We start from the raw sequence: 13,423 nt of genomic DNA, 5'->3' as shown, positions 1-13,423 counted from the left end.
CGATCAACCCTTAAAATATTAAATTGACAAATTAAATAGCGAAAAAAGAAAAATGAAAAAATACCATTGCTCAGGTCTGAATAAATTCAAATGTGGAACCAACAAACCACAACTCAAATTCAAAACACGTTGAATATCTCTTGTATTTCTACGGATGCCCATTCGGGACAAAAAACACTTTATTTAATACGTAGCGCTTTTATACACAATATCCACAATTATTTGAAGCTGTCACATGCTATCGGGTTTATACAAAAGTAGAGTATAATTCTGCTTGAATTCAGGAGGCCCGCCTTCCAGGCATTACCTCCTCCTTTGGAAGAGAGAGGTTGCTTTATTGTTGTTCTCGCCTATTTGGGAATAACAACAAGGCCTTATCATATTAAATTAGGCATCCATACAACCTGATCCCCCCCCGCCATTTTTTTTTTTTTTTTTTTTAGTTAGAAAGGAAGCTGTGTTCTCAACTTCTCATCTGTAAAATGATCTTGTGTCCGCGAAATGACGGTGGTTTAGTGAACGGACGATCTGGGTGTTTCACGTTCGAATCCAGTTCACTCCACAAAAATCACTTTCACTTAGGATCAGGGCCCCTCTCGTAAGCATGTGATGTCTTTCTAGAAATAATTCTGTGTAGAAATTGGTGAAACGAATGCCAACAATAAAATTTTTCAGATTCATAGGATGATGATGATGATGATGATGATCTTGTGTCTAACTTTACCTTAGCAGGGAGGCGGGTAAATAAAGAGCCTGGCGATCCAGTCTAGTAAAAACATTAGATATGCTCATTTTTAGAATTACACTTATTTAAAAAAAAAAAAAAAAAAGAAAGTAAGGGCTTCTTAGAGAGAGAAATCTATGCACGGATTAGCAAAGGCAGATGAGTTTTAGGAAAACTCCGAAAGAAATATGTTTTAAAATGTAAACATAAAATGATTTCATGAATTGAAATAGCAAGAAAAATTAAGACGTGCTCTCAAAGGTAAACACAAAATGCTTTTATAAATGTAAATAGCAAAAAAATAAATAAATAAAAATAAATGTGAAAATGTAAACACAAAATATATTTATAAATTGAAATAGCAAGAAAAAAGAATGTGTGCTTTTAAACGTGAACACGAAATGTTTTGCAGCAAGAAAAATGCATGTCTGCTTTCAAATGCCAACACGAAATGTTTGCATGAATTGAAATAACAAGAAAAACGATGTACTCTCAAATGAAAATACAAAATATTTCTATAAATGGAAATAGCAAAAAAAAAAAAAAAAAAAAAAATGAATGCGTGCTTTCAAATGTAAACACAAAATGTTTTTTTATATAAAAAAAAAAAAGTAGTTCTAATTATGGGGCTTGAAACCGACGGTACCAATGACTTATCTCATCTAACAACTTTCTGTACACAAAATACAAAATGTAAATATATATATATATATATATATATATATATATATATATATATATATATATATATATATATATATATTTAAAAGAGTGTAGCCATCAACAATTGTGGGTTTTTTTTAAAGGTTTTCATCATATTTTTATTTTAAAATATTTTTATAACGCGTTTCGAGCTTAGGGTGTGCTCTCTTCAGATATTTTCGTAAAAAGTTTTTCTTTAAAATGGGAGTTTGTAGATATGCCTCCGCTGATATTAAATATGTTTTTCATAGTGATGCGATGCGTGTGTTCAGTGTTTAGACATTCTGTCTCCAACTGTAAGTTGTTCACTGTGACCGGTCAAAGTTAGTTTCAAAGAGTGTTTTTTAGTCCATATGGTGAAGGTTTTTATGGCTTCTTTAGGGTTCTTTTTAAAGACTTTCTTTCCCCATGTATAGCATACACTCACACACAATCACATACGCATACATATATATTCATGTACATGTACACATGCACACGCACACGTACGCAGGCACACACACATACACACACGTACATACATAGAAATATATGTAGGAGCATACATATATACACATATACATACCCACCTACACACCCACACACGTACTTGCATACATCCACCGCTAACAATTATTTTTATTTTTTTATTTTTTATTTTATATATATATATATATATATATATATATATATATACTTTTTTTTTTTTTTTCCCAACCAAAACACGCATGTATATATGCGCTTAATCATTCAGACATACGTACACGCACCCACACACACACAAGTAAGATGGAGAATAGGTAGAAGATATATATACACACACATACACGCACATACACACATATATGTACACACATATATGTATGTGCACATATACTCACAAACATCCACATACTATGTAGGCACATACACATACACACACACATGCACACACACAGACATATGCAGGGGCTCACACATACGCGTATATCCATATCCACACGAACACATTTACCCACTCATACATGTGCATACATATGTATATATATATACATACACACACATACATACGGATGTGTATACACTCATCCACCCATATATATATATATGGGCACATGCACTCACAATCACACACACACATACATATTCATACATCCCACCTTATGTATATATTGGTTGAAGTTTCCTTTCCAATCCATGCACATATGCATACATGGATTCGGTCACCCAAACATAAGTGCACGTATACATACAAGCAAGATGTAGCATAGATAACAGATGATATATAATTATACACACACTCATACACAATCATATGTGTACACCCACGCACACACACATATACACACGCACACACGCGCGCACATACACATGCATACGTTTAATTTCTAGTTGTTTGTTTAGTTAAGAGAAATGGTACTGTACTGGGTATGGGCGCGCGCACCCGCGAAAGTGTGCGTGTGCCTTATTGTGCTTTTTTGTTGTTTCGTGTGTGAGGGTGCACACCTACCCAAGCATGCATGCGTGTAAGTGTATTTTGTGTTTTGCCTATTTATGTGTATAATTATGGAGAGATGTTTAAGGCGGGGTTAAACTTTGTTATGAAATTTTTTTCTTGAGTTAGCAAGTAGAAGTAGTTGTCAGTTTGGAAGATGGGCATTATCTCGAATCTGCCTCCACTGCATGCGTGTATATGTTGTGATACATGTAGGTGTCTATTTTCCGCGATTTTGATGTTGGATCGGTGTAGGGCTACTCTATTACTAAGGTTTTTTGTAGCGCCTATGTAGGATTTATCGCATGCTGGACATTTTATTCCATAGATCACGTTTTTTGAGGTGCAATCTAGGTTTTTTTTTAATTTTGAATGTTTGTATGGGGTTCGTAAATGTGTATGTGTTTCCCTCTAATATTATGTTGCAGACTCCACATCGTTGTTTGTTGCATTTTGTGACTCCTTTTGTTGCGTCTTGATTGAGTTTGGATGAGGTAAGAATGCGTTTTAGGTTTTTGGGTTGGCGTTTGCTTTTTATTATTTTTGTTGTTTTAAGGAAATTGTTTAGTTTGCTGTTTTGGTTAAGTAGGACGAGGTTTTTCGTTATCTCTGTGAAAAGTTCTGGGTTGTTTGTGTTGTGTGTGGAGACGTATGTTAGGATTTGTTCTTTGTTTCGTTCTTTAGGGGTTCTCAAATCTTCTACTGGTATATTTGTCGCAAGTTGGATCCCTTTGTCTATAAGTTGTGATGGGTATTTTCTTTTTCTTAAATTTATTCGTAGTTCCTTGAGTCGGATTTTTCGAAGGTTATTGTCCGTGATTATGGTGCAGATTCTACGTGCTAGGGTGTAGGGAATTGATTTTATGCAGCTTTTAGGGTGGTGACTTTTAAAGTGTAGGTATTGTTGGGTGTCTGTAGGTTTGCGGTAAATGTCTGTGATAATGTTATCTTTATCAGTATGTCTAGGAAAGGTAATTCTGTAGAGCTTTGTTCTATGGTGAATTTAATTTTTGGGTGTAGGTTCTGGAGTATGGTGTGTAAGTCTGTGATGTCCCCCCCATGTGGGTTTCCATAGGATGAAGCAGTCATCTAAGTACCTTTTCCATGATTCTACAAACAGTATTTTAGTGCTGTGGCCAAATTTTTGTTCTATTTTTTTATATAAGGTTTCTTCTAGGTAGGCTAATGTAAGGGTTGTGTAAGTCGGTGCCATTTTCGTTCCCATTGCTGTACCTAGTGTTTGGATGTAGTTGGTATTGTTGAATTCGAAGGAATTATTATTTAGAATTATGTCTATACTATCGATAATGAATTGCTTTGTGAATCTGGGATGTAGTGTTTGTGCGTGTCTGTTGATCCAAAATAGTATTGCTTCTTTTCCTAATTCATGGGGTATATTACTATATAAACTACTAACGTCAAATGTAACTAATAGTGTCCCGTTTTCTACTGTATACCTCATACAAACATTCAAAATTAAAAAAAACTAGATTGCATCTCAAAAAACGTGATCTATGTAATAAAATGTCCAGCATGCGATAAATCCTACATAGGCGCTACAAAAAATCTTAGTAATAGAGTAGCCCTACACCGATCCAACATCAAAATCGCGGAAAATAGACACCTACATGTATCACAACATATACACGCATGCAGTGGAGGCAGATTCAAGATAATGCCCATCTTCCAAACTGACAACTACTTCTACTTGCTAACTCAAGAAAAAAATTTCATAACAAAGTTTAACCCCGCCTTAAACATCTCTCCATAATTATACACATAAATAGGCAAAACACAAAATACACTTACACGCATGCATGCTTGGGTAGGTGTGCACCCTCACACACGAAACAACAAAAAAGCACAATAAGGCACACGCACACTTTCGCGGGTGCGCGCGCCCATACCCAGTACAGTACCATTTCTCTTAACTAAACAAACAACTAGAAATTAAACGTATGCATGTGTATGTGCGCGCGTGTGTGCGTGTGTATATGTGTGTGTGCGTGGGTGTACACATATGATTGTGTATGCGTGTGTGTATAATTATATATCATCTGTTATCTATGCTACATCTTGTTTGTATGTATACGTGCACTTATGTTTGGGTGACCGAATCCATGTATGCATATGTGCATGGATTGGAAAGGAAACTTCAACCAATATATACATAAGGTGGGATGTATGAATATGTATGTGTGCGTGTGATTGTGAGTGCATGTGCCCATATATATATATATGGGTGGATGAGTGTATACACATCCGTATATATGTGTGTGTATGTATATATATATACATATGTATGCACATGTATGAGTGGGTAAATGTGTTCGTGTGAATATGGATATACGCGTATGTGTGAGCCCCTGCATATGTCTGTGTGTGTGCATGTGTGTGTGTATGTGTATGTGCCTACATAGTATGTGGATGTTTGTGAGTGTATGTGCACATACATATATGTGTGTACATATATGTGTGTATGTGCGTGTATGTGTGTGTATATATATCTTCTACCTATTCTCCATCTTACTTGTGTGTGTGTGGGTGCGTGTACGTATGTCTGAATGATTAAGCGCATATATACATGCGTGTTTTGGTTGGGAAAAAAAAAAAAAAAAGTATATATATATATATATATATATATATATATAAAATAAAAAATAAAAAATAAAAATAATTGTTAGCGGTGGATGTATGCGAATACGTGTGTGGGTGTGTAGGTGGGTATGTATATGTGTATATATGTATGCTCCTACATATATTTCTATGTATGTACGTGTGTGTATGTGTGTGTGCCTGCGTAAGTGTGCGTGTGCATGTGTACATGTACATGAATATATATGTATGCGTATGTGATTGTGTGTGAGTGTATGCTATACATGGGGAAAGAAAGTCTTTAAAAAGAACCCTAAAGAAGCCATAAAAACCTTCACTATATGGACTAAAAAACACTCTTTGAAACTAACTTTGACCGGTCACAGTGAACAACTTACAGTTGGAGACAGAATGTCTAAACACTGAACACACGCATCGCATCACTATGAAAAACATATTTAATATCAGCGGAGGCATATCTACAAACTCCCATTTTAAAGAAAAACTTTTTACGAAAATATCTGAAGAGAGCACACCCTAAGCTCGAAACGCGTTATAAAAATATTTTAAAATAAAAATATGATGAAAACCTTTAAAAAAACCCACAATTGTTGATGGCTACACTCTTTTAAATATACATTTTTTCTCTCGTTGGAACTACACAACCATCACTTTAAATATATATATATATATATATATATATATATATATATATATATATATATATATATATATATATATATATATGTTTTTTTTTTTACCAATACCTTTTCAATTTTAAATTTTTTTTACGCACATTCATTACTAAAAGGTTTACTAAATCTTTCACTTGGTATTCTTTATCATTATTATTAGTATTAATAGTAGTCGTAGTAGTAGTAGTGGGAGTAGTGGTGGTGGTAGTGGTAGCGGTAGTATCATATATTATAATTTGTATATATGTATATAATTGTCATTATGTGGGTATATATATATATATATATATATATATATATATATATATATATATATATATATATACATATAATATAAAGCTGAATGTCTGCGTGTGTGTGTGTGTGTTTGTGTGTGTGTGTGTCTGGTCACGAGTAGGCTCCTATATGGTTGACTATTTTAAAAAACTGATTACATATAATGATAAAAGATGTATCGAGATACAGGAATAGGTATTTTTGATCTGGCAGAACAGTGGTTCATTAAAACTGTGGGGTCTGCGTTCGCGCTTGGTCCACAAAGTATGGAAATAAAAAATTTAAAAATTAAAAAAAAAAGTTTACAAGTGTTTTTGATATAGATGTACGTAAGAATACTTTGATAAGTATGTTTTAACTTAAATAGGGATGGTATAATAAAATTGTGGGGTCTGCGTTTGTGCCTGGCCTCCATAGAATGGAAATAGGCACAAACTTTAATAAAGACTTTTCATATCGATCTGCGTAAATATACTTTGATAATTATGTTTCAGTTTGAAGTAATATGGTATAATAAAATCATGGGGTGTTTGTTTGCGCCTGACCCCCATAGAATGTAAATATGTCACAAAGTTTAACAAGTTTTTTTTAATATAGATCCACAGAATATTGTGACAAGTGTTTCAATGTGAACAGGTATGGTATAATAAATTATAGGGTTTATCTATTTTATTTTTACTTTCATCATATTTTGCTTTGGTTTTGATACCCCCAAATTCGAAGCTATCTCATTACAACCTTTCCTTTTCATAACCTATCATACTTTCATAATTCAAAGTCCATTTTCTGCAGGCTGTTTTTGAACCCAGTCAACGACGGGTACTTTTGCTAGTATATTTATATATATATATATATATATATATATATATATATATATATATATATATATATTTTATATATATCTATGTCTATATGTATGTATGTGTTTGTGCATTGTATATAGATATATGTATTTGTGTTTTTATGGGTGTATTTATGCATGTATAAATGTGGATAAGTATGTGCATATATAAATAAATAAATAAATATAAATATATACACATACTCGTACAGAGAAATATGTATAATTTAGGAGTACTATTTATCTTAATATGTAAAAAAATAAAATTATAACAGCCGATAGTGGTATTGATTATTTCTATGATTCTCAAAATAAAAGCAATAGACTAGATAACACAAGAGGATAAAGTCCTGTAGAATGGGTTGAAAAACTATAATAATAAGAATATATAGTAATAATGATGATGATAAAAAAAAATTTCTAACATATTTTTATTTTAAATTTTCACAGGGGGACTACGTAATTTCAAAATAGCAGTACTTGTATTTTGTCTTCTCACTCTTTGTATTGATTACATTGTTGCATTGAGGAGAAGTTATTATCATAACTGCCTCAGAAAGGCAGAGGTTACAATATTTAGATCCAGGAGTGTAAGATTGCGATTTACATATAATACTCCAATTAATTGAGAAGCGAATATTCTTAGATTTAAGTTTTTTAATTAGAGTAGCCAAAGAAGTACATCGAGTCTGAAGAACCCATGAGGATATCAAAACTATCAGGGGTGTCCTTCCTGGTCCAATGTTTATTGTCAAAGTAAATAAGATAACGTCTGGCCAGAAGAATCAGCCTAATTTCTAAGTCTGTTAAATCTGAGTGTTTTTTTTGCAAAAATAAGGGCCTTGTTTAAATTGATTGGGAATAATTGTTTATGTCAAATGTAATGAAACTTAGATTATTTTTATCTTTGAGATTAGCGAACCAATTGATTACTGATTGAGAATTTTGCCAAAGAGGTAAGCTTACTTTTTTCATTACTAATGGGATGAGTTTTTGCTAACAGCACCAATATCAGAGCTAGAAGGGCAGATTAACCTAATAGTAGGATTATCTTGGAAGTTGGGTTTATGGCCCTTGAGCATGAATCTCGGTATGCCTGGAGTTAATATTTCCATATAGTTATGAATGTTCATCTTTTGTAGAAGTTTTTTTTTTTGCATCAGCATTGATCTTATCTAATATGGTAGGAGGTACAATCTTGTAAGCTTTGTTAAGTTCTTTATATCGTTTTTTTTTGTATGCAGGATATTCAAACTGGTAGTAACTTTTTGTTTTGTCAGCAGGGACAAACATATGTGGTCTGGTTTTGACTTTTTGTGCAAAGTTATTATTTTTTTCTAGAAATAGGGTTAGTAGGGTTCTTTTGTTTTTTAAACTTAATCCTCTTTGTGAGTTTTCAAATTCGTCAAGGTAAGGATTGAGTGTGGAGTGTATAATTGATTTAAGTCTGTAGAATTTAGCCGTCCTTCTTTGAATCTTTTTCTGCTCCCTTTGGGAAGTGTTTTTCAAGAAGGTGTTTAAAGCCTTCATGAATCTAAAGATGAATGTGTTTATAGAGGGGATGGGGACGATTTTGCAGAGAGGGGGAGATATTCTTTGTCGAATATAATTGGATAGGATCAAAATGCTCAACTATTAAGGAGCATTTATATTAATGAAATCAAAGGGTTGTAGTGTTTATCTGATATACACAATGGTAAACTTCAAGCTAATATAAATAACAGTATTTATATATAGAGAATTTATCCTAACCGAATAAAAAAGATCAATACGCAATAGAGAGTAGAACTTATTATAAGAGAAAGAAAATTAAAACTATAAGTTGAAATTTACAATCAAAATTTATTGTTCGACTGAATACTCCAAAAAAAAAAAACAAACAAAAAAAAACAATTTACAAAGTCCTTATTCCGCAGAGTTTCAAAGAAGGCTATTCTTGTTATTCTTCTCATCAGAGGACATAAGAAATCAGCAAATTTTGTTTGTAGCAATGCTAGAATTTGTTAGTTATGACATTAAGTGAAACCGCAATTTATTGTAGTCATAAATTGCCAAGAAAAGAAGTGAAAAAATGTTGGATATGTAAAAAAAATATAAAAACAAACCGTGCATAATATTTCAACTTACATGAAAATTCTCTCAAGTTGATCCAAAATGCGAAAATAGCTCTGGGCTTTGATAAGTGGTGGTGCCTATGTAAAAAAAACAAAAAAAAAAAACAACAAAAACAAAAACAGATGACTTAGATAAATACTTTTACAGTTTGGAAAATAAGAGGTACAATAATATTGAAAAGGGGGTCTTAATTCACGCTGAACATTTTTGGAATGCCCAGCAGCAAGATTTTAGATATGACAGATTCCACTGTGGAATTTCCAAGGGTCCATCTAGTATATATAAATGTCGATCACAATATAACAACAAAATGTAAATGTTATCTTCTTGCAACCTGTTTCAAATGATATCTAATGTTTGATCTTTATAATTGTAAGTCATTCCTGACATTTTATGACATTGGTTATGCACAGTATCATTTTCAGCCAACCTGAAAAACGAACATTTTGACCAAGGTTTGTTTAACGCATCAATACAATAAAAGCAGTTGTTGGTGATGCTATTGGTCATTTTGTTGTGCGTCAATGATGTGGGTAATACCGTATTAGCTTGAACCAACTTGCTTGTGTTCAAGTTAAGTGCAGAGAGATCAAAGGGTTACCAGCGACATATATCAAACTTGTTGACTTGGGCCAGTGAACACACTACACTGAGGAATAGACAAGAGGTCATGAGGCAGGTCAGTGCATGTTGAGTGCAAGTTGTGTTGACAGGATTTGCCACCCCACACAATACCAGATATACTCTAACGCTACATTAACCAGATTACTTAGCTAAATACTTTTACAGTTTAAAAAAAAGGAGGTATAATAATAAAGTGATTCTATTGGTCATTTTGTTGTGCATCAATAACGTGGGTAATACGGTACTAGCTTGAACCAACTTGCTTGTGTTCAAGTTAAGAGAGATCAAAGGGTTACCGGTGACATATATAGATTTTTTTTTTTTTTACACAGTGGTCACCACTTATCAAGTCCCGGAAGCCACTCAGGGATAAGGGTTATTGCAAGTACATTACGTTAGTGTGGAGATTTGATGAAGTGTTTACTTAAGGGGGCGGTTCATTAGGAATTGTCATCATAATATGTTCATTGTGATTGTGTGAGAAATGAACACGTAGTAATTTTAACATCAGTTCTTCACCGAAGAAAAAAGTCGGTAAAACATTATGTAAAAAAAGGGAACATTCAAAAGAAACAGGGCAAGAAAAAGAGCAATGTCTGCTCAAAAGGTGCTGGACTGAAGGAGTAAAGCAAAGACTTCTTTTACAATGTGATTTTATTATTTGTATTTAACTATGTAGCACAATATTACTTTTCTGGTTATTTATTTATTTATTAATTTATCTCATTTGGGTCAGTTCTATATTTAAAATACAATGGACTCTATTTTTATAGAAATATTTATAAAGTTATATTTGTTGCATGTTAATTGTTTTTCTGTCCCTAAAAAATATTTTTTGCGCTATCCATAAAAATATTTGTTGATTAAATATATTTCTCATCCTTGGAATTTCCATAGGTCCTGCTTGATTTAATACTAGCAGACCTACCGGCGTTGCACGGTCATAAAATGTGCAAAAATATTATATTTTACTTAATGTAGATTTCTTATTTATTATAAACAGAAATACTGTAGGTATTAAATATAACGTTAAATTCCTTTAAAAAAATATGAAGTACAAAAATCGGAAAAAACTGAGACATGTGCATACAAGTATTATGTTTTTTCTAAACAGTTCATTTCTTGTAAGTAAAAAAAAAAAATATTCGGGCTGAGATCGAAACCAAAACCTAAAGGCAGTGAACCAAGTACGATAACCAGTAGGCCTGCTTGACACAACTTCCAACCTATTACTCTTAACATAAGGAATCTGTCATGTGAACGATTCATGTATGCAAATTCGTGAAACAGTTGACAAACAGATAACAATCACTCCCACATACCAATTTTTATCATTTTTGAACCCATAGCAGCCCTTTTTTTCTGAATGATAACCAATTAAAACGTATTCCACATGTCTGAATACCCAATATACTAAATTTCACGTTTGTAGATCGAAAATTCGTTGAGTATATAGGTTGAGAAGTGTCCTCACACACACATTCTCACTTTTATAGATATGTATAAACATATATATATATATATAGAGAGAGAGAGAGAGAGAGATTCTGCTTGTTCTTTCCTTAGTCCGTACCTTACACTTTGAAAAATACCAAATGCAATTTTTGAAAGCTAAACTGCTTCAAAAGAGGCTAAATTTGCAAAATTTGGCTATAAAAAAGTCAATCTGGAAACCCTAGACAAGGATGTCAAAATTACCTCCCTTTGATGTAATCTTGTTTTCGAATATTATAAAAATATATGGTCCTTGTTGTTCCATGCTAATGAAGTAATATTCTAGTATTGCTTCTCACTCATCTCCCCTAGATTTGTTAAAATATACTATGGAAATGAAGAGGCAATGTAATGGAGTTTCATTCTAAATTAATAAACAACTTTATTTGCTATCTTCGTTAGTAGCGTTAGTAGATGCGTACATGCGTACAAGAGAGAAACGAGTTAGTAGATTGACATGTTCTTGTGTAGAGATAGAATTAATATCATGCCGGCTGGTTGAAGAAGAGAACAGTTCAGTTCCGTTTACACGTGTTTATAGCTAGTAGTCGTTGGTACGAAGAAAGCCAGTTAAAAGAGAAAGAAAGGGCAAAAACTTCACTGTATTAACATGAGTGTGTACGTGTGTGTGTGTGTGTGTGAGTGTATGTGTGTGTGTGTGTCAGTGTATGTGTGTGTGTGTCAGTGTATGTGAGTGTGTGTGTGTGTATGTGAGTGTGTGTGTGTGTGTGCGTGTGTGTGTTTAGTCTTTAGCATGACAAACAATGTTCGTTATGGTACAGCACGTGGAAGTAAATGATAGCAGAAAGCCATAGCTAGCTCGTAGTACTCACGTTCAGCCCAGGGCCTAAGCCCCAGGCAAAGTCTGCTCCCAGGCCGGGTCAGGTTGAAAGAGAGTTAAACATTCATTATTTCGTCTTTTATATACTCAGTCACATGATTGAAATCTGACTTGTGATTGGACAAGCCAGAGAGAAAATGGATTTCAAATCTCAAAGTCGTGAGAAGTAGCTCCTGCCTGTGATGTAGCGGGTGTCGGCTGCTACAATACAGTTGATCTAGAAGTTGACCGGGGCTCAATCATGTTATGGAGTGCGAAAAGGTTTCTTTCGTTTAATCGTGCTAAAACACAGCTCATGTCTTTCAATTGTAGGTGTGTCCCTTTTTTTCTTGAGGTACTCATGGGTGACTCTGTTATCGATGAGAAATCAACCCCAAAATCTTTCTTGAAGTCCAAATAGTAAATCCATTGCTCTTTTTGCGTCTCATAAATCAGTTCTCGCTATCGTTATAAAAAAGTTTCACACACGCGAGGCAATTCTCCATATTTGCAACTCTACTATCAAGTATGGAGTACTGTTGTCATATTCGTGAATCTCTCTCCCATTTGCACGTTCTCGATAAAGTACATGGCGGAACGAAAACATCACTACAGATTTAGTTTTAAACTTTTATTAAAACAAAAATCAATTCAGATAACTTGATTATGTAGTAGAGCTGACATCTATTCAATGTGGCCGGCTTCAGCCTCAATCACTGCCTCAATACAGATCCAAAACTGAGAGCATACCTTTTCCACAAATGCTGGCGGGAGCTTGGCGAATACTCTGCAGATGGCGGCGATTACATTGGTTTTGGTGTTGTGGGAGGTCATGTTGGTAATGTTCTCGACGTATGACCAAACGAAGTAGTCAAGTGAGTTCAGGTCGGGGCAGGAGAGGGGTGGGGGCAGTGAGAGAAGAGTACAAAGTTGTAGCACTCCTTCTAAAGTCGAGCCTGGGTCTCTTTGGACTTGTGGGTGCCGAGTCCCACTGCTACACCCAGGGTATGCCAGTGGCCACTTGATTGCACCAGGGGGATCACCACACTCTTCAACACATCCAGGTACACTTTGGTGCTGACTT

At 33.9% G+C, this 13,423-nt stretch overlaps 1 protein-coding gene across 1 annotated transcript in view; it reads right to left on the bottom strand.

Moving 5' to 3' along the window:
* The window catches only part of LOC145254655 (2-oxoglutarate and iron-dependent oxygenase domain-containing protein 3-like), a 48,871-nt gene extending 48,727 nt beyond the window's left edge, over positions 1–144 (bottom strand). The window contains exon 1 of the mRNA XM_080113303.1: positions 65–144. The gene's annotated coding sequence lies outside the window, so the exon portion shown is untranslated. The remainder of the gene's footprint in view (positions 1–64) is intronic.
* Between the last annotated feature and the right edge of the window lie 13,279 nt (positions 145–13,423).

This window comes from Euprymna scolopes, chromosome 30 (genome assembly GCF_053919585.1).
Source record: "Euprymna scolopes isolate OS-2025 chromosome 30, ASM5391958v1, whole genome shotgun sequence".
Lineage (NCBI taxonomy): Eukaryota > Metazoa > Mollusca > Cephalopoda > Sepiida > Sepiolidae > Euprymna > Euprymna scolopes.
Note: the sequence above shows the minus strand (reverse complement) of the source record. Positions and strands in the feature narration are given on the sequence as shown.